Source organism: Bos grunniens, chromosome 4 (assembly GCF_055505025.1).
Source record: "Bos grunniens cultivar Pamir isolate PY7600 chromosome 4, Bosgru_T2T1.0, whole genome shotgun sequence".
NCBI classification, from domain to species: domain Eukaryota; kingdom Metazoa; phylum Chordata; class Mammalia; order Artiodactyla; family Bovidae; genus Bos; species Bos grunniens.
The window spans coordinates 41,884,687-41,909,640 of NC_141168.1; the positions used below are offsets into that span (position 1 = coordinate 41,884,687).

General features: G+C 38.9%; 1 long non-coding RNA gene across 1 annotated transcript in view; it reads right to left on the minus strand.

Moving 5' to 3' along the window:
* Positions 1–632: 632 nt before the first annotated feature.
* LOC147373976 (uncharacterized) overlaps positions 633–24,954 on the minus strand; it is a 61,871-nt gene continuing 37,549 nt past the window's right edge. The window contains exon 3 of the long non-coding RNA XR_015162308.1: positions 633–942. This is a non-coding gene — a long non-coding RNA (uncharacterized LOC147373976). The remainder of the gene's footprint in view (positions 943–24,954) is intronic.

Genomic DNA, 24,954 nt, shown 5'->3' on the forward strand with positions numbered 1-24,954 from the left:
GCAAACAGAAAGATTGTACTTCCTGACTTCCTTGAGGTGGGATGGCATCATATGACTTGCTCTGGCCAAAATCTGAATTGGGTCAATTATGAGCTAAGCACTTAATTGCTAAGGCAAGACCTTCCAAAGCAGTCTTTCAACCCATCTTGACTCTCAGCAACTGGGTTCCTGAGTGCCCATAATGACCATGGTGGTTGTGTAGTTGTGTAACATGAATGAGGAATAAACCATTGTGGTTTAGACATTGATATGTGAGAGTTGATCAGTGAAGCCTAGTCTGATAAAATATGTGAAAAAGAAAGCTATTTCAACCAGGAAATAGCCTTTCTCTTCCAGGCAAATTGGGAAATTTGGATGAGACCAGACCATAGGCAAGAATTTGTGGGATAATGTAGCACATCCCTTCTGAAAAAAAAAGTATAAAACTGCACTGATTTCTCAGGCTCCCATGAAATACTTAAATACTCTCTGGGAGACAAAAAGAACCTATTTTAATTGAAAGCATATGACTTTTCTTCTCCCATCTTGAAGTTTTTAAGTGGCATGTGTCATGTTTTCTTGAAAACAAAACCAATTGAGGTAGGAAAAAAAAAAATCCCTGTAATATTTCTCATTTGAACAGAATTCAGACATTTTTCCATAAAACTTTATTTTTCAAATTTTTGCAAGTAAGATTTTTTAAAATTTTACAATAAATGCTACAAAAAGAAAAAAAATTCTTTAGCGCATCCGACTCTCACAGTCCTTTTGTCTTCAAATACATGGACAACACATCAACACATTATTTTTTCTAGGCAATGTTGGTGGGTCTTGATATGGTTAATTTAAAAAGCTGAGCTAATAGCTGATGGACGAGGTTGAATCCCCTTCAGAGAATGGCAGAGGAAAGTTCTTTCCCGGAATGAGTCACACGGTCCTCACAGCGGCTGAGTTCAACGGTTCCTGTTAGTCAGAGTGCCAGAGTTTATTCCCCCCACTCTTTGTTTTTATAGCAATATTAATTCCATTCCTATGAACTGAGGTTTGGACAAGTTCCTCCTTGATTTTTAAAAACATATTAGTGGTGAATCAGGATGGGCCCCAAAATAAGAAAACACACACACACACACAACTTCTGCATGATTCCACTTATATTAGGTCATAAATTCATCCATTTCTTATGCTTTATACTTCTTTTCTGTCATTTGGTCTTACCAGAAAAAAAAAAAATGAGTGGAATATTCTGAAATATGTCCTCTAATTAACCAAATAGTCTGTGAAAGTTTCATTGGTGAAGCAGAATGAGACTTAAGTAATTTATTTGAGAGGTACCCCTCAGGAATTTTTAAAGTTCATTTCCCTCCTCCCCTTCAAATGCTCACAAATGCCAAGGACAATCTGTATTTTATGTGTGTTTGTTTGTGTTAATTGCTCAGTCGTGTTGACTCTTTGCGACTCCGTGGACTGTAGTCCACCAGGCTCCTCTGTCCATGAATTCTCCAGCCAAAAATACTAGAGTGGGTTGCCATTTCTTTCTCCAGGGAATCTTCCCGACCCAGGACTCAAACCCGGGTCTCCTGCATTGCAGGCAGATTCTTTACCATCTGTGCTATTAAAGAAGCCTAGCATTTCATAGTTTCACTGAAAAAAGTAAGAAAGCAATGCATTTAATATTCATGGATACTTAATTAATGTCAGTAATTATTAAGTATATCTCTCTAAAATATAGTTTTTGAAACCATAATATATGTAATTTTAGTTCTGAACTGAGATGTATTTTCCACATTTAATCATGGAATTTTACAAATTACTCTTTTAACAGTTAAACCTCACAAGGCTTTGAAAATTCAGGTTGATGATAAACACAATGGACTAATATAGTCCACTTACAATAATTGATGGTAAGTTATCAGTTTATAAATTGAAAAGCAGACATTCTTGCTTTAGGGTGATAGTAGTATTCTTATATTGCTTAGGCTTTTTCTGTTCACAGATTGTGAAACTGATATTAGAACCTGTATCTCCTGAATTCAAATAGTTTCTTTAAAAAATAGCAGAAAACAAACATGGTTACAAAAGGGGATGGTGACAGGGAGAGATAAGTTAGGAATCTAGGACTTCCCAGGTAGCACCAGTGGTAAAGAACCCACCTGCCAATGCAGGAGACATAAGAGACGTGGGTTCAATCCCTGTGTTGGGAAGATCCCCTGGAGGAGGGCATGGCACCCACTCCACTATTCTTGCCTGGAGAATCCCATGAACATTGGAGCCTAGTGGGCTACAGTCCATAGGGTCACAGAGAGTCAGACACAACTGAAGTGACTTAGCATGCACGCACATATATAAAATGGGTAAACAACAAGGACCTACTACATAACACACAGAACTCTACTCACTATCTTGTAATAACCTATATGGAAAAAAAATCTGAAAAAGAATGTATATATGTATAATTGAATCACTTTGCTGTATACTTGAAACTAACACAACATTGCAAATTAACTATCTTCAATTAAAAAATGCATAGTAGATTACAAGGCAAGATGGCAGAGGAATAGGACGAGGAGACCACTTTCTCCCCCACAAATTCATCAAAAGAACGTTTAAACGCTGAGTAAATTCCACAAAACAACTTCTGAATGCCAGCAGAGGACATCAGGCACCCAGAAAAGCAGCCCATTGTCTTCAAAAGGAGAAACTTTTCATCTTTAACCTAGATGTTTTATCAACAGTGCTGTATAGATGGAGAAGTCTTGAGACTACTGTAAAAATAAGACTGAAAACCAGAAGCAGGAGGCTTAAGTCCAAATCCTGAGAACACCAGAGAACTCCTGACTCCAGGGAACATTAATCGACAGGAGGTCATCAAACGCATCCATACCTACACTGAAACCAAGCACCACCCAAGGGCCAACAAGTTCCAGAGCAAGACATACCACACAAATGCTCCAGCAACACAGGAGCACAGCCCTGAGCTCCAATATACAGGCTGCCCAAAGTTACTCCAAAACCACTGACATCTCATAACTTATTACTGGATACTTCACTGCACTCCAGAGAGAAGAAATCCAGCTCCACCTACCAGAACACTGACAAAAGCTTCCCTAACCAGGAAACCTTGACAAGCCACCCGTACAACCCCACCTAGAGCAAGGAAACTCCATAATAAAGAGAACTCCACAAACTGCCAGAATACAGAAAGACCACCCCAAACTCAGCAATATAAACAAGATGAAGAGACAGAGGAATACCCAGAAGGTAAAGGAACAGGATAAATGCCCACCAAACCAAACAAAAGAGGAAGAGATAGGGAATCTACCTGATAAAGAATTCCAAATAATGATAGTGAAAATAATCCAAAATCTTGAAATCAAAATGGATTCACAGATAAATAGCCTGGAGACAAGTATTGAGAAGATACAAGAAAGGTTTAACAAGGACCTAGAAGAAATAAAAAAGAATCAATATATAATGAATAATGCAATCCAGATCAGATCAGATCAGTCACTCAGTCATGTCCGACTCTTTGCGACCCCATGAATCACAGCACGCCAGGCCTCCCTGTCCATCACCAACTCCCAGAGTTCACTCAGACTCACGTCCATCGAGTCAGTGATGCCATCCAGCCATCTCATCCTCTGTCGTCCCCTTCTCCTCCTGCCCCCAATCCCTCCCAGCATCAGAGTCTTTTCCAATGAGTCAACTCTTCACATGAGGTGGCCAAAGTACTGGAGTTTCAGCTGTAGCATCATTCCTTCCAAAGAAATCCCAGGGCTGATCTCCTTCAGAATGGACTGCTTGGATCTCCTTGCAGTCCAAGGGACTCTCAAGAGTCTTCTCCAACACCACAGTTCAAAAGCATCAATTCTTCAGCACTCAGCCTTCTTCACAGTCCAACTCTCACATCCACACATAACCACAGGAAAAACCATAGCCTTGACTAGACGAACCTTTGTTGGCAAAGTAATGTCTCTGCTTTTGAATATGCTATCTAGGTTGGTCATAACTTTCCTTCCAAGGAGTAAGCGTCTTTTAATTTCATGGCTGCAGTCACCATCTGCAGTTATTTTGGAGCCCAGAAAAATAAAGTCTGACACTGTTTCCACTGTTTCCCCATCTATTTCCCATGAAGTGATGGGACCGGATGCCATGATCTTCGTTTTCTGAATGTTGAGCTTTAAGCCATCTTTTTCACTCTCCACTTTCACTTTCATCAAGAGGCTTTTTAGTTCCTCTTCACTTTCTGCCATAAGGGTGGTGTCATCTGCATATCTGAGGTTATTGATACTTCTCCTGGCAATCTTGATTCCAGCTTGTGCTTCTTCCAGTCCAGTGTTTCTCATAATGTACTCTGCATAGAAGTTAAATAAACAGGGTGACAATATACAGCTTGACGAACTCCTTTTCCTATTTGGAACCAGTCTGTTGTTCCATGTCCAGTTCTAACTGTTGCTTCCTGACCTGCATACAAATTTCTCAAGAGGCAGATTAGGTGGTCTGGTATTCCCATCTCTTTCAGAATTTTCCACAGTTTATTGTGATCCACACAGTCAAAGGCTTTGGCATAGTCAATAAAGCAGAAATAAATGAGATCAAAAACACTCTGGAGGCAACAAATAGTAGAGTAACAGAGGCAGAAGATAGGATTAGTGAAGTAGAAGATAGAATGGTAGAAATAAATGAATCAGAGAGGAAAAAAGAAAAACAAATTAAAAGAAATGAGGACAATCTCAGAGATCTCCAGGACAATATTAAATGCCCCAACATTTGCATCATAGGAGTCCCAGAAGAGGAAGACAAAAAGAAAGACCATGAGAAAATACTTGAGGAGATAATAGTTGAAAACTTCCCTAAAATGGGGAAGGAAATAATCACCCAAGTCCAAGAAACCCAGAGAGTCCCAAACAGGATAAACTCAAGGCAAAACACAAGACACAAATTAATCAAATTAACGAAGATCAAACACAAAAAACAAATATTAAAAGCAGCAAGGGAAAAAAAAACAAATAACACACAAGGGGATTCCCATAAGAATAACAGCTGATCTTTCAATAGAAACTCTTCAGGCCAGGAGGGAATGGCAAGACATACTTAAAGTGATGAAAGAAAATAACCTACAGCCCAGATTACTATACCCAGCAAGGATCTCATTCAAATATGAAGGAGAAATCAAAAGCTTCTCAGACAAGCAAAAGCTGAGAGAATTCAGCACCACCAAACCAGCTCTTCAACAAATGCTAAAGGATATTCTCTAGACAAGAAACACAAAAAGGGCGTATAAACTCAAACCCAAAACAATAAAGTAAATGGCAACAGGATCATACTTATCAATAATTACCTTAAACGTAAATGGGTTGAATGCCCCAACCAAAATACAAAAACTGGCTGAATGGATTCAAAAACAAGATCCCTATATATGTTGCCTACAAGAAACCCACCTCAAAACAGGGGACACATACAGACTGAAAGTGAAGGGCTGGAAAAAGATTTTCCACACAAATAGAGACCAAAAGAAAGCAGGAATAGCAATACTCATATCAGATAAAATAGACTTTAAAACAAAGGCTGTGAAAAGAGACAAAGAAGGACACTACATAATGATCAAAGGATCAATCCAAGAAGAAGATATAACAATTATAAATATATATGCACCCACCATAGGAACACTGCAATATGTAAGACAAGTGCTAACAAGTATGAAAGGGGAAATTAACAATAACACAATAATAGTGGGAGATTTTAATACTCCACTCACACCTATGGATAGATCAACTAAACAGAAAATTAACAAGGAAACACAAACTTTAAATAACACAATAGACCAGTTAGACCTAATTGATATCTATAGGACATTTCACCAAAAAACAATGAATTTCACCTTTTTCTCAAGTCCAAACCGAACCTTCTCCAGGATAGATCACATCCTGGGCCATAAATCTAGCCTTGGTAAATTCAAAAAAATTGAAATCATTCCAAGCATCTTTTCTGACCATAATGCACTAAGATTAGATCTCAATTACGGGAGAAAAACTATTAAAAATTCCAACATATGGAGGCTGAACAACACGCTGCTGAATAACCAACAAATCACAGAAGAAATAAAAAAAGAAATCAAAATATGCATAGAAATGAATGAAAATGAAAATACAACAACTCAAAACCTGTGGGACACTGTAAAAGCAGCCATAAGGGGAAAGTTCATAGCAATACAGGCATATCTCAAGAAACAAGAAAAAAGTCAAATAAATAACCTAACTCTACACCTAAAGCAACTAGAGAAGGAGGAAATGAAGAACCCCAGGGTTAGTAGAAGGAAAGAAATCTTAAAAATTAGAGCAGAAATAAATGCAAAAGAAAAGAGACCATAGCAAAAATCAACAAAGCCAAAAGCTGGTTCTTTGAAAGGATAAATAAAATTGACAAACCATTAGCCAGACTCATCAAGAAGCAAAGGGAGAAAAATCAAATCAATAAAGTTAGAAATGAAAATGGAGAGATCACAACAGACAACACAAATACAAAGGATCATAAGAGACTACTATCAGCAATTATATGCCAATAAAATGGACAACTTGGAAGAAATGGACAAATTCTTGGAAAACTACAACTTTACAAAACTGAACCAGGAAGAAATAGAAAATCTTAACAGACCCATCACAAGCATGGAAATTGAAACTGTAATCAGAAATCTTCCAGCAAACAAAAGCCCAGGTCCAGACGGCTTCACAGCTGAATTCTACCAACAATTTAGAGAAGAGCTAACACCTATCCTACTCAAACTCTTTCAGAAAATTGCAGAGGAAGGTAAACTTCCAAACTCATTCTATGAGGCCACCATCACCCTAATACCAAAACCTGACAAAGATGCCACAAAAAAAGAAAACTACAGGCCAATATCACTGATGAACATAGATGCAAAAATCCTTAACAAAATTCTAGCAATCAGAATCCAACAACACATTAAAAAGATCATACATCATGACCAAGTGGGCTTTATCCCAGGGATGCAAGGATTCTTCAATATCCACAAATCAATCAATGTAATACACCACATTAATAAATTGAAAAATAAAAGCCATATGATTATCTCAATAGATGCAGAGAAAGCCTTTGACAAAATTCAACATCCATTTATGATAAAAACTCTCCAGAAAGCAGGAATAGAAGGAACATACCTCAACATAATAAAAGCTATCTATGACAAACCCACAGCAAACATTATCCTCAGTGGTGAAAAATTGAAAGCATTTCCTCCAAAGTCAGAAACAAGACAAAGGTGCCACTCTCACCACTACTATTCAACATAGTTTTGGAAGTTTTGGCCACAGCAATCAGAGCAGAAAAAGAAACAAAAGGAATCCATATTGGAAAAGAAGAAGTAAAACTCTCACTGTTTGCAGATGACATGATCCTCTACATAGAAAACCCTAAAGACTCCACCAGAAAATTACTAGAGCTAATCAATGAATATAGTAAAGTTGCAGGATATAAAATCAACACAGAGAAATCTCTTGCATTCATATACACTAATAATGAAAAAATAGAAAGAGAAATTAAGGAAACAATTCCATTCACCATTGCAACAAAAAGAAACAATACTTAGGACTATATCTACCTAAAGAAACTAAAGACCTATATATAGAAAACCATAAAACACTGGTGAAAGAAATCAAAGAGGACACTAATAGATGGAGAAATATACCATGTTCATGGATTGGAAGAATCAATATAGTGAAAATGAGTATACTACCCAAAGCAATCTATAGATTCAATGCAATCCCTATCAAACTACCAACGATATTTTTCACAGAGCTAGAACAAATAATTTCACAATTTGTATGGAAATACAAAAAACCTCGAATAGCCAAAGCAATCTTGAGAAAGAAGAATGGAACTGGAGGAATCAACCTGCCTGACTTCAGGCTCTACTACAAAGCCACAGTCATCAAGACAGTATGGTACTGGCACAAAGACAGAATGGACACCTTACCTTTGACAAAGTAGGCAAGAATATACAATGGAGAAAAGACAATCTTTTTAACAAGTGGTGCTGGGAAAACTGGTCAACCACTTGTAAAAGAATGAAACTAGAACACTTTCTCACACCATACACAAAAATAAACTCAAAATGGATTAAAGATCTAAACGTAAGACCAGAAACTATAAAATTCCTAGAGGAGAACATAGGCAAAACACTCTCTGACATAAATCACAGCAGGATCCTCTATGACCCACCGCCAAGAATATTGGAAATAAAAGCAAAAATAAACAAATGGGACCTAATTAAAATTAAAAGCTTCTGCACAACAAAGAAAACTATAAGCAAGGTGAAAAGACAGGCTTCAGAATGGGAGAAAATAATAGCAAATGAAGCAACTGACAAACAACTAATCTCAAAAATATACAAGCAACTTCTGCAGCTCAATTCCAGAAAAATAAATGACCCAATCAAAAAATGGGCCAAAGATCTAAATAGACATTTCTCCAAAGAAGACATACAGATGGCTAACAAACACATGAAAAGATGCTCAACATCACTCATTATCAAAGAAATGCAAATCAAAACCGCTATGAGGTACCATTTCACACCAGTCAGAATGGCTGCAATCCAAAAGTGTACAAGCAATAAATGCTGGAGAGAGTGTGGAGAAAAGGGGACCCTCTTACACTGTTGATGGGAATGCAAACTAGTACAGACACTATGGAGAACAGTATGGAGATTCTTTAAAAAACTGGAAATAGATCTGCCTTATGACCCAGCAATCCCACTGCTGGGCATACACACTGAGGAAACCAGAATTGAAAGAGACATGTGTACCCCAATGTTCATTGCAGCACTGTTTATAATAGCCAGGACATGGAAACAACCTAAATGTTCATCAGCAGATGAATGGATAAGAAAGCTGTGGTACATATACACAATGGAGTATTACTCGGTCATTAAAAAGAATACATTTGAATCATTTCTAATGAGGTGGATGAAACTGGAGCCTATTATACAGAGTGAAGTAAGCCAGAAAGAAAAACACCAATACAGTATGCTGCTGCAAAGTCGCTTCAGTCGTGTCCGACTCTGTGCGACCCCATAGACAGCAGCCCACCAGGTTCCCCCGTCCCTGGGATTCTCCAGGCAAGAACACTGGAGTGGGTTGCCATTTCCTTCTCCAATCCAATACAGTATACTAACGCATATATATGGAATTTAGAAAGATGGTAACGATAACCCTGTATGTGAGACAGCAAAAGAGACACAGATGTATAGAACAGTCTTTTGGACTCTGTGGGAGAGGGAGAGGGTGAGATTATTTGGGAGAATGGCATTGAAACATGTATAATATTATATAAGAAACGAATCGCCAGTCCAGGTTCGATGCATGATACAAGATGCTTGGGGCTGGTGCACTGGGATGACCCAGAGGGATGGTACGGGGAGGGAGGTGGGACGGGGGTTCAGGATGCGGAGCATGTGTACACCCATGGTGGATGCATGTTGATGTATGGCAAAAGCAACACAGTATTGTAAAGTAATTAGCCTCCAATTAAAATAAATAAATTTAAATTAAATAAAATGCATAGTAACAAAAAAAGAAAATAGGTGCTTTGGTGAGTTAACTGTTTGCTTGTTTGTTTTACTTAAATACATGTTTTTAATGCAGTTAGAGAGTTGAGTAGGTAAATATGTGAAAGGGAAAACTTAAGAAATCAAGGAATGATTTTCTGCAAATAGAAAAATCTTTTTTTTTAGAAACGTGATTTTTAAAAATAATTTTATATATTTATTTGTGGCTGTGATGGGTCTTCATTAGTGCATGGGCTTTTCTCTAGTTGCAGAAAGCTGGGGTTACTCTCTAGTTGTGGTGCATGGGCTTCTCATTCTGGTGGCTTCTCTTGTTGTAAAGCATGGGCTCTAGGGCATGGGGGCTTCAGTAGTTGTGGTTCCCAGGCTCTAGAGCACAGGCTCAAAGCCTCTATAGTTGTGGTGCCCGGGCTTAGTTGTTCCACAGCATGTAGGATCTTCCCGGACCAGGGATTGGACTTGTGTCTCCTGCATTGGCAGGCAGATACTTTACCGCTGAGCCACGAGGAAGCCCTAGGAAAATCATACTAGAGAAAGGAGAAGACAGGAGAGACCTCAACTGAAATACTTACGTTTTGTTTTCATTTCCCTCATCCCCACACCTAGAAGGATCCTGATCTCATTGACCTGAAGCCACAAGTTAAAAACTCAGACACAGAGTGAAGCCTGAGCATCTCCAGTGCTGACACCCAGAGGAAGGCCAGAGATACCAGAAGAGACATGGGGGCCCACCAGCTTTCGCAGCTGTAGCCAACATATTAGACAGAATTCTGCCATGACACAAACCGCAAAGTCTAAAATAAGGCTGCATGTGCCTTGGGCTTTCTTAAAGGAAAAGGAATGGGTTTTCCAGGACAAAGTTGCCCAGGAATTCTCTGTCTGTGGAAAACATACATATATACATTTTTTTCCACACATACACCATTTGTTACATATATATATATATATATATATGAACTTCCTAATTAAACTTTTTAATATCTTCTCATGTTGAGTTCCACCCATGTAATTTAGATATTTTGTGAGTGTCTGGAGACAGAAATATGCCCCACGTGGCAATATTCCATGAAACTAGCTGGAGAAAATCATGACATGGAAACATAAAAGAGATCTGGCCTTATTCCTAGTCATCTGGTTAAATGAACTTTCCCTAATAGACTGCAAGCATCCCAAATAGACTCCATCTAAGATGGAGCAGCCAGGATCACAGAATGAGTGGTTTCAGGCATTTTGAGACTAAAATTCACCCTTTGTTTTCAGTCAACATGACTTCAGGATTATCATCTAGCATCCTCTTCCCTGCCTTCATATCCCTAAGGCATAACATTTCTATTCAGCTCAGTGCAGATTTTAATCTTCTGGACCAGCATGATGGAACCACCCCTCAGGGAAGGTGGTGGGCGGGCGGGTGGGGGGGGGTGGTTGCTGTCCACAGAAGCACAGACATTTCCAATAAAGGGAGCTAGTCCACAGTGGATTAGGCCACCTCTCTCTTCTTGGGAAAATGTGGGGACACTGGCAAAGCCCTACTGTTTTGTAGAACAGGAGAGCTAGCTGAGAATGAATGGTCTCCTCTGGGAAAACTTTCCTTCTGTAGTTGTTGAAGCCCAATGGGGAATGTTTTTCTTTCTTTAAGATTTCCAACCTCCCTACTTGGTCTCATTGCTGCCAAGTTGCACACAAACATGCCTTTGAATCCAGACTTTTGCTGGCCCCTCTGGTTTCATCCTGATTTCTTCTTCTGGTTAGGGTTCCACGCTGGGCCTGGTGCTCACACAGTATTGCACATGGGGAAATTGCCTAATAAATCACAGGGATCATGGGCTCCTTGTATAAATGGGGGTTTTCTTCATATATCTTCTACCTGGTGCAAAATGCATTGAGGGACTGATTTTCTATGAGTCATTGTACAATTTTATGCATTTGCAAGAACCGAGGTCTTTAATAAATCAGACCTTTGGAGTCCTTGGAGTATTTTTCTTTATACCATGGACTTGAACATTTTGTATGGTTTGTGGTCATTTGTTTTTTTAATATTCTGGTTGGTTTTCAGTTTGCTTGGTGGTGTTGGCTGCAGATGCATAATTCCTGCTTGAGTTGAATTTTCCACTCAGAGCAATTTTATAGCTCTCCAGTGTTCACAGAGACCAGAACGGACATGTCTGCCAATTTGACCAACTTCATTGACAGACTCAGAATCTTAAGTGTGGGCCAAATAATGGGCGTGATTCATATCTTACAAGCACCCCCATTGATTAGCCCAGGATCTGATGCTGGCCTTATGTGAATAACATTCTCCAGCCTTCTCATCAGGGTGTCTTGGAGTATGCAAGGCCCTATCCCACACGGAACACAAATGTTATCCCTCATTTCCAGCACGTATTCTCAGGGTCAATAAAATCCTTTGGGAGAGATGCAATATCCACACAATCCTGAATATCTTTCTCCCTGATTATGTATGAAGTAAAGGAACACTGAGTGTTCAGAACTGAAGCAAAATTGTCACTCAGCACACTGACAGACTGGTTTTATGAAGAAAAACAGTACTATAGCTGTTCTATTGCATGGGAAGGTGACATGATTTTAGAAAGCCTTTCTCGTTCTATTTTTTGTTAGTTTTTTTTTTTTTTTAAGGTCATTGCCACCTCCAGATTTCCTACCATTACTTTAGAGGATGTCCCCCTGAAACACAAGTGTTTAGGGGATGCTTACTATCCAATGTTTTGCTAAGAACCAAGGAATACATACATTTGAGTGAAAGTCACTCAGTCGTTTCTGACTCTTTGTGACCCAGGCCAGAATACTGGAGTGGGTAGCCTTTCCCTTCTCCAGGGGATCTTCCCAACTCAGGAATCAAACCAGGGTCTCCTACATTGCAGGTGGGTTCTTTACCAACTGAGCTATCAGGGAAGCCATATACACACATTTAATGTAAGGCAATTCCTGTCTTCTAGAAGTTTATATTCTAAGTGAAAAACATGAGGTCACCACATAGAACAGTATAAAAACAATGCAGAGTATAAAAACAATAACTGATCACTTATTCATTCACAGTAGAAGCTCTTTTTCTATAGCATAATTTATTTAGCATACACGTCCAAAACACTTGAGATAGCTTCCAGTGTTAAAATACGTATGATACAAAACATTAAAAAATAAACCAGAAAGATCAGAAACAGTTCAGACAAAAAAATATTTGACTAAGAGTCCTCAAGTACAACAAGAATCCCTTACTATTGAAGCAGAAAGCAAAATCCAAACAGACTTTGATGTCCTTATTAGGTAAAGCCAAAGAATGAACTCTTTCTTGATATAAAACATAATGAATTTATTCAAATAAATTCAAAATATAAGTTGACACTGTCAACAAGATATCAGAACCTCACAGGATCACTTGGGAATTGGCTGTGATTAATAAGAGATTATTTAAGGAAATGCTACAGAGGACCAAATTAGGGCAAGTGTGTGGGTGGCAATGTAGATGATTTTAAGAATTAAGAGTATTCAAAATTAAATACAGTAAATCACAGATTGAGAAAGGAACCTCCTTTTCAATGTTCTTTCAGTCAAACCATCTCAGCTTGCTGTCGTTAACTCCAATGCTCGCTAATGTCTGCTAACTTTCCCTTTCAAAAAAAGAAACAGCAACCTCAGGCTAATTGCTTTCAATAGGTAGAAGTATCCAGTGATGATTTTGAACATGATTTTGGTTTTGGTTTATTTATTTATTTTCATGGTTTTCTATTTGTATGAAATGATATGAGTTTTCTACTTATGATTAAAAATATAACATTTCCCCATAATTTTTTAAGTGAGACTTTTCACCTATCCTGTTGGTATAAATTCAGAAGTCTAACACTTGCAAGCACTGAGGAAGGTATGAATTCAGAGCTATCTGTAATGATTGGTGGCAGAATAAATTGATGTGACTGCTTTGGAAAACAGTCTCCTGTTTAAGGAGGCATCGTCTCCTTAAATGGAATATTTGCCTGCTTTAATGAGTCACCATCCCAGCCTGTATGTTCATATCAAGATACATTTTTGCACTTGAATGCAGGTGATACGCAGAATAAAGTTCACAGCAGTCCTCTGAACACTAAGGAAATCACGAACTCCACCAAATACCCAATAGCAAAAAAAAGTAGATGAATAAACGGTGGTGAATTCACATAACAGAATATTATATAGCAGTAAAACTGAATGAACTACAACCACTGAGAATAACAGAGATAAATCTGAGTTATATAAAATGAGAAGAAAAGCAATACTCAAAAAAGATTGCATAGAGTTAGATTAATTTTTTTAAGGTTAAAAACAATTAGAGTAAAACATGCACATTTTAGATCTACATATTGATGCAATGAGACTGTACAGAAAAGGAATGATGACCACAAGATTCAAAATTCTTTTCCTGGGGGCAATGGGTAGGTGGATAGGTTGTGGAAAGGGGTCATATAGACATCCTGGCTTTTGTTTGGGGTGGTGGTTTACAGACACGTATTACATAGTCAAAGAAATTAAATAACTAACAAAATAAGGAAACGTATACACTTTGATGATGAGAGTCTGTCAAGAACAACAACAACAAAAAAAATGATGAACTCAATTCTGTGTATTTCAGGTCCAATTGGAAATGTAAGGAAGAGGATTTAAGGAAAGATACTACGCAAAATAAGGTTCAAGTGTGAAGCAGGATACAACTGACTGACATTTGAAAAATGCTGCAATAAAAGAAATTCCTTCCCAGGCAGGCTGGTTTTGGTAGTTCAAATGACTGAACATTATAAGTCAGGTTAAGGGGCGATTTGGAAGGCATCTAAGTTGAAAATGAAGTTACCCACAGGGCCCAAAGGAAGCAAAGAATGTAGGGCAGCATGGGAACCATGGAGAAAATAGGATGGTCAACGAAGGATCCAGCAAGGAAGCTCAGAGCATCTGGGGCTGTGATGTGGTCAGGGAGGTGGCAGCTCTAGTCAGTGCCACATGGAACACTTTTTGATATTTGAGACCTGACATATCTATTTCTTGAAGTGTCTAGCTGAAGGTCTGTCTGTGGTACTTACTGGTAACCTACCTTTTTCCAGAAAGAATCGAGGATGGCTTGCAATATTATCTGAAATACATTTGGGTAATGTAGGAGAGGAATAAGAGTTTTTAAAGGGGGGTGGGGAGCCAAACTGGAGTCAGCAACACTCCTAATACAAAGAAAAAAAAAGTGCCAGCCAGAGGGTTGTCCACTGCACTTGCCACATAACACGTGGAGGAATCAGCAATGCTATCTTTATTTGTACTTTCACAGGATTCACAGTCCATTTTTGAATGCTGTATTGCATCATTCCTCAAATGAAGGCAAGTAGAATTCATGATCCTCTGGAAAAGCTTTCTTGAGAGAGACAAGCACACGCACTGGCTTTTGGTAACCTAATTTATGAGTAAGTAAAGGAACTGCAAAAATGGATGGAGAGTATAAGCCTTATATGACGTCTACTAAATAATAGTTTCCACAGTACTTTTGGCAGGAACTCTATGAGGATTCGTTTTTGAACTGTGCCTGAAGTGTATGTTCATTTTAAATGGGGAGCTCCATGTGCTTCAGATCTGTGATGGACAAGTGGAAGAGCTGACCTGGTGATGCTAACATGGAAAATATGGTTTATATTCCAGTCCAGGCTGAATGCTGTCCATTTCTAATAACAAGGGAAGGGTAGGATGTGGTCTTTAAGAATAGGTCTTTAAGCAGTGGAGTAGCAAGAAAACATTGGTGGTTGGAGAAGGTTAACCAAGGAAAGAGTTATGGCTTTACGGGGCTGGACATTGGAGGTATGAAGCCAATTAAGAACTTAGGTAGCAGCTGGGGCCCCAAAGTTACCTCTCAGATGGTAGCCCATCTTTGTATGCCTCCTTCTTTCTGAGTGAGTATCCCAGCACTGTATGGGTATCTGTGTTGCTGTGCACAATTTCAGCTGATTTAATTCCCTAACGTAACTCTTTTTAGTTGTCTAGGGAAATAATGATCATTTATAACAAACCCTTTCTACAAACATTAGTCCAGAAGCTAAAGAGTACACAAGATGCGGCAGGCACAAAAAAGAAATCAATATCGAGGGATAAGTTTCAAAATTCCATTTGTTTTTTCCAATTTGGAACAGACTTGAGCAGCATAAGAGCTGAGATTTCTGGCTGAACCATTACAAAGATACCACACAGTTTCTCTCGAAAAGTGAATAAAGTTGAGATATTAATAAATCAATCTGAAGTATCTTTAAGCTCCTAAAGATGAGGAATGAAGCCAACAGGAATCCCTAAAAAACACAGAGTGTGCCCCCAAATCTAGGCCCCTCTTGACTTTGTTACCTTGCATCCTCTGGTAGTTCTGTTGTGCATTCATCACCACATTCTATTGGATGGTCCTCACTTTCCCCCTTTGTTAAATCACAGCAAACCTTCAAATCAGAGCCTTCTGGCAGAAAGGAAGAAAGCCAAACAAACCAAGATAGATGTGAGTGGCTGAATGGAGGCCTGCTGTGGAGTATCAGTCCATCAGGGCAAGTGCATCCAGTGAAGATATGAGGAAAGGGAGAAGTAGATGGTTAGATAGAGAAAGATGAGCCCAGTGCTATTGAAATTTCTGGTCAGCTCCTGAGTTTTTGTGCTAATGTAGTGTGAAAAACGAAAAGTATGGATGCTTCCATAAGTTGAACTACCATGCCATGCCAAAGTCACACAAGTTTTCATGCACCTGTAAGTTAATTACTGATGGACAGTCCCCATGCTTACAAGATTTTTGAGGCCATTGGCTCAGGCTAGAGGAGCTGGGTTCCCAGAAGTGAAGAAGGATGGAAAGGAAGAGAAAGAAATACATCAACTTCCTTCTGACAAAAAGATTTCTTTAACATTAAGTTAAAGCTAAAAATGTCTTAGATCTTAAGAGATCATGTCCAATTAAAAACCTGATTCTACAGTATTTAATAAAAAATTTAAGCCCACGTAAAATGTAGCTTTTATTACCTTTACTAGAATATATTAAGTTGAACCACAAAAAATATTCTACCATTTTTGACCTACCAAGCCAGACTTCATATGGTTCAGTCTGATACAATTATCAGGAAGGAAGGAGTGAGGTAGGGAAGGAAAGAAAGAGGATATAAGGAGAAAGGGAAGAAATACAATATGCTCCCTTTCTTACTGGATTATTCAGGGAGTAAATGACTGATTATATACACAGTGTTTTCAGCTTTTTGGAAATGCACTGCTTAAATCTCAAGTTATTTTATTGTCACCATCCAGTAGAATGGCTGGATCCACGGGGGCTCTGATGCATGTTTAGGGATGTCACGCTTCTTCTACAGACTGGTGGTTATCTAGTTAAGAGATTTATAAACTGGAAAGAAAAAGAAAATGCAACAAACCCAACAAGAAGGCAGCTCAGTGCATGCGGAAGATGATCACATGGGAAGTGAGAAGAGACAGAGGAGCCTAAGACACGCTCACCACAGTCCCTGTGGGGCTGCTACAGGTCAGCTCAGGAAGGAGTCCCGAAACCGGCAGGCTCATTAATCATGGCGGCAGCCCCGGGTGGGAGACAGAAAGCGCGTTTCCTTTGCACAGAGGCAGGGAGTGGGGTGGGGACCATCCTCTGCTCCTCTGTGATCCCTCCCTACGCAGCCACAGGAAGATCTCCTAGTGCGTCCCTTGAGGCAACAGTAGGGTCTTCCAGGTGAGAGTCCAGCCCTGTGGGCTGCTGCGGAGGAGGCCCCCGCCTCCCTGAGTCATTTCTTCCCAACTCCCTGGCTCCGCATCTCTGAAAAGAGGCTAGGGCATCAGCGGTCCCCCGACCAGAAAGAAAACCGAGCCAGCAAGCGGGTATTCCTTTCACATAGACTTCTGAGAGTTTTGTCGTGGCAGTAGTTTTAGTAAATTATGCGGGGACTTTCTTTAAATGGCTAACTTCTCCCCTTTTCCTTGTCAAGTGAGTGAATTTTTTTACATTCTTGGAACAAAATTGAGAATTCCCCTTTGCTGTTTCGTTCTGCTCTAGGGAAATGCACACCACCCACGTGGCGCAATTTCAGGAGAGTTGGGAAGACCCTTTTACCCCAAGAGTCCCCTGACCGTGTTCCCACAGTACCCATCTATACACACAGTTCCAAAACCAATACAGAATCTTTGCACATTTCCTGTTTTCACCTCTGCATATGTGTAAAGGATTTCTCAATAAAACTTTCCATGAGAAAAAGGAGACCCATAGTTTTAAATGTGTAAGCATGTACTCATGCATACAATCATTCTTTAAGGAAGAATGAAAACATGGTAAGTGTGTAAATGAGATCTGAATAAATTTCCTGTAACGCTTACCTAAAACCAAGAGACAATGCAGAGAGGGGACACAGAAAGCAGGGATTAGTCTAACTCATTAATAAATAGTTTGAGAAGGTCATTAAAGTACAGTGAATATGAAAGTCACAAATATAATTGCTCTTCAGCCATTGTAATTCAGTTTTTAATTTTCTTATTATTGAGTTTCGAGCATTCTTTATATATTCTGCATACAAATCTTTTATTAGATTTGTGATTGCAAATATACCTAGTCTAACCTTGTGTTGTCAGTCTCTTAACCATTTCTTTTAACAGAATAACAGTATTTAACTTCAGTGATATCCAGTTTATCAACATTTCCTTCTATGGGCAGAACTTTTGGTGTCATGTCTAAGAATGCTTTGCCTAATACAAAGTCATAAGGATTTTTTTGTCTATGTTTTCTTCTGGATGTATCCTAATTTTAGCTGTATCTTGGATCTATTTTGAGGTGACTTTTGTATAAGATGTGAAGTTTAAAATTCTCTTTCTTTATTTATTCATTTTCCATATGAATACACATGTGTTCCAACATCAGTTATTGAAAGATTGCCATTTCCCAAATGGATTGCTTTTGCACCTTTGTCAAAAAGTTAACTAGCCATATTTATGTGGGTCTATTCTGCACTCTTTATTTTCTTCCATTAATCTCCATGTCTGTCTCTTCATCAATATCACACTATTTTGATTACTATAGCTTTTCAGTAAATCTTAAAATTTTATAATAAAATTTCTCCAACTTTATCTTCTTTTCCAAAACTGTTTTAACAGCTATTCTAAATTCTTTTCTTGTGCATATAAAATTTGATATGCTGCTGCTGCTGCTGCTGCTGCTAAGTTGCTTCAGTCGTGCCCGACTCTGTGTGACCCCATAGACAGCAGCCCACCAGGCTCCCCTGTCCCTGGGATTCTCCAGGCAAGAACACTGGAGTGGGTTGCCATTTCCTTCTCCAATGCATGAGAGTGAAAAGTGAAAGTGAAGTCGCTCAGTCCTGTCAGATTCCTAGCGACCCCATGGACCACAGCCTGCCAGGCTCCTCCGCCCATGGGATTTTCCAGGCAAAAGTACTGAAGTGGGGTGCCATTGCCTTCTCAGAAACCCTAATTTTGATATACACTAACTCAAATGGACTTGAGTTTGAGTAAGCTCTGGGTGTTGGTGATGGACAGGGAAGCCTGACATACTGCAGTCCACGGGGTTGCAAAGAGTTTGGACACGACTAAGTGACTGAACTGAACTGATGCCTATATCTACAAAAAATTCTACTGGAATTTTGATTGGGCTTGTATTAAATCTATAGATCAATTTTGGGAAAATTGATATCTTTACTATACTGATTCTTTCAATTCATAAATATCATTATAAATAAACAGCTATTTTAGTAGCTATTAGAGTCAGTAGCTCTATTAGTTAGAGCTATTTCGTTCTTACTTGATTCCTTTCATCAGCACTTTGTAGTTTTCAGATTACAGATAGCATGTATGTTTTGTTAAATTTATTAAGTATTTCATTTCTGAATCTATTTCACATATATTGTTATGAAAAGTTTTGATTTCCATATACACTTCTAGTGTTCAGAAATATATTTCTATATACTTCAAAATATTGATCTTTGTATGTTGAACTTGTATTCTGCAATTTTGCCAATCCCACTTATTAATTCTAGAAGTTATTTTCTTATTCCTTGGCATTGTCTACATATACAATCATGTTATCTAAATAGATACAGATATATTTTTCCCTTTCCCATCTGTAAACCTTTTCTTTCTTTCCCCCTTCCTTCCTTCCTTCCTTCCTTCTTTTTGTCCTTGATTTTCCCATTTTGCTTTATTGCTCTAAGTAACACTCTAGGATAATACTGAATAGGAGATTTGCTAGTAGGGAATTAACAAAATGGCAATTCTAAGTTCTACCTATTGAATAAATGAAATTTTAAATGGAAATAGATTAAAGCTTCTCCAATCAAAAAGACACAAAGTTGACTGAATCCTTTTAAAAGGAAAACAGACTTTAATAATATGCTGCCTTTAAGAAACTCACTTTAAGGGCACACATAGGCTGAAAGTGAAGAAATGGAAAAAGATAAATATATGATCATACACATGTACATACTCACAGAACTACATCATTAAATTCACAATTAGCACTGGGGAGGAAGTAAAGAGCATGCCATAGAGTACCTAATCAGCACAGAGGGCTGTGGAAAGCTTCCCTAAAGAAGTGATATTTAAGTCAAGGCTTAGTGATGAGTAGGACTTTTGTGGGTGAAGAGGAGTGAGAAGGAGCATTCCTGACAGATATGATCCCATGGGTTGGACATTTTAAAATGCAAAGGAACTTTACGTGGGCAAAGAACAAATGTTGGTATTTTAGAGCACATGGAAAGGGATAGGAGGAGAGAAGAGGAGACCAGTATGAGTTGAGCAAGGTGTGCAGACCTGCCTCATGTAGAGCCTGAAAAGCATGGTCCCTAATCTACACCAGGCCATCTAGATCACCTGGGGTCTCCTTCTGAGAAGAAGCAGATGGAGGAAAGCAGGCCCCAGTACTTCTGAAGACTGACAGAAAGGGATCAGAAGACCAGGATGATCCATTATGTGTTTCCTACACTATCTCCCCTGATTCTACAACCAGAAGGGTCTCTGGTGGGAATAAAGAAAAGAAAGAAAAAGAAAAGAAACTTGTATATGTGGATGGACCTAGAGATGGACATATAGAGTAAAGTAAGTCAGAAAAACAAATATTATATATTAACACATACATGTGGAATCTAGAAAAAACAGTATAGGTGATCTTATTTGCAAAGCAGAAATAGAAACATGGATGTAGAGAACAAACATATGGACACCAAAGGGAGAGGAGCAGGATGAGTTGGAACATTGGAATTGACATGTATACCCTACTCTATATGAATTAGATAACTAATGAGAACCAACTGTATAGCAAGGAAACTCTACTCAGTGCTCTGTGGTTACCTAAATGGGAAGGAAATCCAAAGAAGAGGGGATATATCTATATGTATACTTGATTCAATTTGCTGTATAGCAGAGAATAACACAACATTATAAAGCAACTCTACTCCAATAAAAATTAATTTAAAAAAGAAAGAAAAGACAAAAGAAACTTGTATGTAACCATTGTCTTTCACTGCATTGTTTGCCTAAGAACTGTGGAGACTAAACCCTCAAATTTGAAAAGTTACTTTGCAGTTTTTTTCTGGCATAATACATTCATTACAAAGGTGTGCAATGAACAGTTATGAGGTCCAGAGGAATTATGAGTACAAAATAGCAAAACAAGTTAATGGCAGCAAGGCTGGGACAGAGCCCAGAACCCCCTCATGTTTGCCATGTGTGATGAAAGCATAAGCATTGATGTTGACATCTTTGCAGACCAAGCCCCCCTTTACTTCTCTAAGTCAACTCACACTGCCTAGAAGACACAGGGCTCTTTGTCAGCATGATCTTTCTGCATGTAGCCATGTTGGTAGTTCTTCAAAATCAACTTACTAGTGTCAATCACCTCTGATCTTCTCCAAAACCAATGGGTGGGATTAAATCAGTTCTAGAATGCTCCTGGAACTTACAACCTATATTCAAATGAGGTCATATTTATCTGAATCCATTTAAAAATATTGTTTTCACATTTTAATGCTAAATCTCCTACATTTCCTGTCTCTCAACTCTGTCCACACTGAACATACTGATACAGGACGTGTTTGGTTTCTTCTTTCATAAAACAAAACAATATGAAGAGCCTCAGCTTTACAATCAGCTTACACATGGGAAAACACTCTAGTGAAAAGTCAACTCTGTAGAACAATGCCAAGAGCTGGGCAGATGTCTGAAAGTGGGCCTTTATCTGAAAATGAGGCAAGAGTCAGAGGTCTGCTTCCTGGGAAACTCGTTCACTGAAGCAAAAGGTCGGAAAGACTGGTTATAAATCGAAGCTAGCCAAGAGGAATTGCAGTTCCTCCCACTGTTGACCAGAGGAAAAAGCAAATAAGCCACTCACAAGGGAACGGCCTACAGCCTCTTCTGCACCAATCTGTGGGGTGTTCCTCTCTTGTGCCCCCACTTCCTACTCCCTTACTCCAGACACTGCTGCCCACACAAGTTCCAAAGACATTGTGAATCCCTGATGGCTTGCTTTGGGTGATGTCAAATAAGAACACTCATGTCAAGATGCAACTAGAAAGAATATTCCAGAACAAGCTGAGCTACTTCAGCATTTCAAGACATTTTGTCTGGAGAGGAAAGAGCATAGGACAGATAACACAGCTGTTTACAGATATCTTAAGGACCACCAAGTGGAAGTAGGGTGAGGCTTAATTAGTGTGGCTCCAGCACACAGAATTGTATTGGACTGGAGTTAAAACCAGCTGTTTTGCTCTCTTGCCTCAGTGAAAACAACTGTCACACTGTGAAAGTGAATTTGTCACACGTTGAGACTGCAACCTGAGAGTAACATGTAAGCTGAGGTAGGTAATCACTTGGCCAAGATGATTCCCTCTTCCCTTTCAGAGAGTTATTTTGCCATCTGTGAAAATAATATAGCATCATTGCTAATCTCATCATTATAGTCATTAACTAGACTATTAGTTTTCTTCTATGAGTTAAAGCCCACTGTAATAGTTATTATTATTTTATTACACCCAGATTCTACAGAACTTTCAAAAAAATATGGCTCCAACTCTAAGGGAAAACAGATACATACAGGAGAAATTCCATTTTGTCATACTATTGGAACCCTTGTGTTCCAGTAGATAAAGGACACCTTCCTCTAAACCTCCACACTCTAATATTCACATGTTCAGACTTTTATGGAAATCCCTCATGGCTCAGATGGTAAAGAATCCGCCTACAATGCAGGAGGCTTGGGTTCAATTGCTGGGTTGGGAAGATTCCCAGGAGAAGGGAATGGCTACCCATTCCAGTATTCTTGCCTGGAGAATTCCATGGACAGAGGAGCCTGGTGGGCTACAAGCCATGAAATAGAAAGAGTTGGACATAACTGAGCAACTAACACACTTTTAGACTTTTATATTCTTTGATTTGTCATCCCAGGATCTCTCATTTCCAAACCAAGCTGTGCATGGAAATAGTCAATAGTTGCCACTCTTCTTTCTCAATAACTGTCAGAGTGTTTTCTGGTTAAACATTATTGGTGAAAGGAATTAAATAGTGTGCAGAAAAGATGAGCTGTAAATTCGCCTTTTTTAAGCTACATCCTAATTTTTAGCTACCAGCTGCTAAACAGCAAAAGATCAGAAAGCCAACAAAGATGACCCACAGTGACCCTACCTGAGCTGTGTGTTTCTCTCAGGGTCAGAGGGTAAGAAAGATGAGTGGACCTTTAATTTGCACAGTAGGAGAGAGAGAACTTCAAAAACTCCCCATCTTTCTCCTGTGTTTGGACCTCTGCCAGAGCCAGGCATATTCTAGCTCCTTCTGGGAAAACCACCTTCTCCCCTGCAACAGAAAAACAAATCAACCCCAGCATTTAGACCAGCGGATGGCTTCCAGGGAAAATATAAATGATCCACCTGCTGAAGCAAGGAGATGACATGGAGTTGGCTATATTTGCAGATGACTCATGCTGATGACTTCCTTGTGGTTGTCACTGTGCAGCTTCTCATGCCCCTCTAATTGCTGGGTGGACAGCTCAGCAAGACCATGTAGCCCTTACTGTCTGTGCCTCTGATCTGTCTCTACCCTGACCCTTGAGCCCTTCTGTGGTGTGGCTCTGACCTCATTTCCCAGTAGCCACAATGATTAACCCACTTCCTCCCTCAAGCAGGCTCTGGTGAATGTTTGTTGCGATGAACTTGAATCCAAGGAAACAGATGAAGATGGTAGTCTATCTAGTTGTCTTTTAAGACACAGGTAGGCAGGTTTGTTTAGAACTAGTCTATTTTTAGAGTATTGCTGGAAAAGTCTAGCTAATTCTAATGTGCTTGCACTAAGTTGCTTTGCCTAGATTCATAGAACCAGGTTGATAAAAGAGATCTTAAAGGTTACCCAGTCACACAGATCCTCTGAATACATTTGTGTGTTTTCCTCCTGGGCAGCAGTGGTTCTTAACTCTTCTCAAAGGCACATATTCCATCCTCATCTCACAAGGAGGAATACACTTTTGTCCAATAAAATGAATGCTCAGATTTCTAAATTAATTCTAGATCATGGATGAAGATTCCTTTTCTTTCCTTTTTTCTTATATGTATTTTTTACTTACTAAGTTAAAAAGGAAAAGGTATATGAATATAACTATTAAGTATTATATAGTCATCTTTACTGATATTATTTTTAGAAATAGAAGACATTTGAATTACCTCTTTTTAAGTGAAATCATTCAAAGAATACTAAGTCCATACACAGTATAGCATTCTGTATATATATTGCATACACATTTAGTGCTAGATCAATAAGCAGGCTTATTGACTATGTAATGTATCCTCCCTTATTTTACTGAAAAGGACTATTAGGGACAGAGGAAAGGGGATACACCCATGAGTGTATAGTGGAAAAGTCAGTTAAAGGAGAAAGAAGCATAAATCAAGACTGAAGGAGAAACAAAGACCAAGGAAGAAAGAACAAAAAGGGGAAATAAAAGAAAGACAACAAAATGGAAATAGAGTCACAGATGTATAAAAACTTGTGGTTACCAGGGGTAAGGATGGGGAGGGATAAATGGAGATTGGGATTGACAGATACATACTAAATAGATAACTAGTAAGTACCTACCTGGAGCAGCAAAAGACAACCCACTCCAGTAGTCTTGCCTGGAAAATCTCATGGACAGAGGAACCTGGCAGGCTACAGTCCATGGGGTTGCAAAGAGTCAGACACAACTGAGAAACTATCACTTTCACTAAGTACCTACTGTACAGCATAGGGAATTCTACTCAATGCTCTGTAATAACCTATCAGGGGAAAGAAGCTAAAAAGAGAGTTGGTGTATGTATATACCTTATTCACTTTCTTTTCAAATCAGAGAATTGATCTGTTCAAAGCATCATTATAGTGATTTGATTTCTGGAATA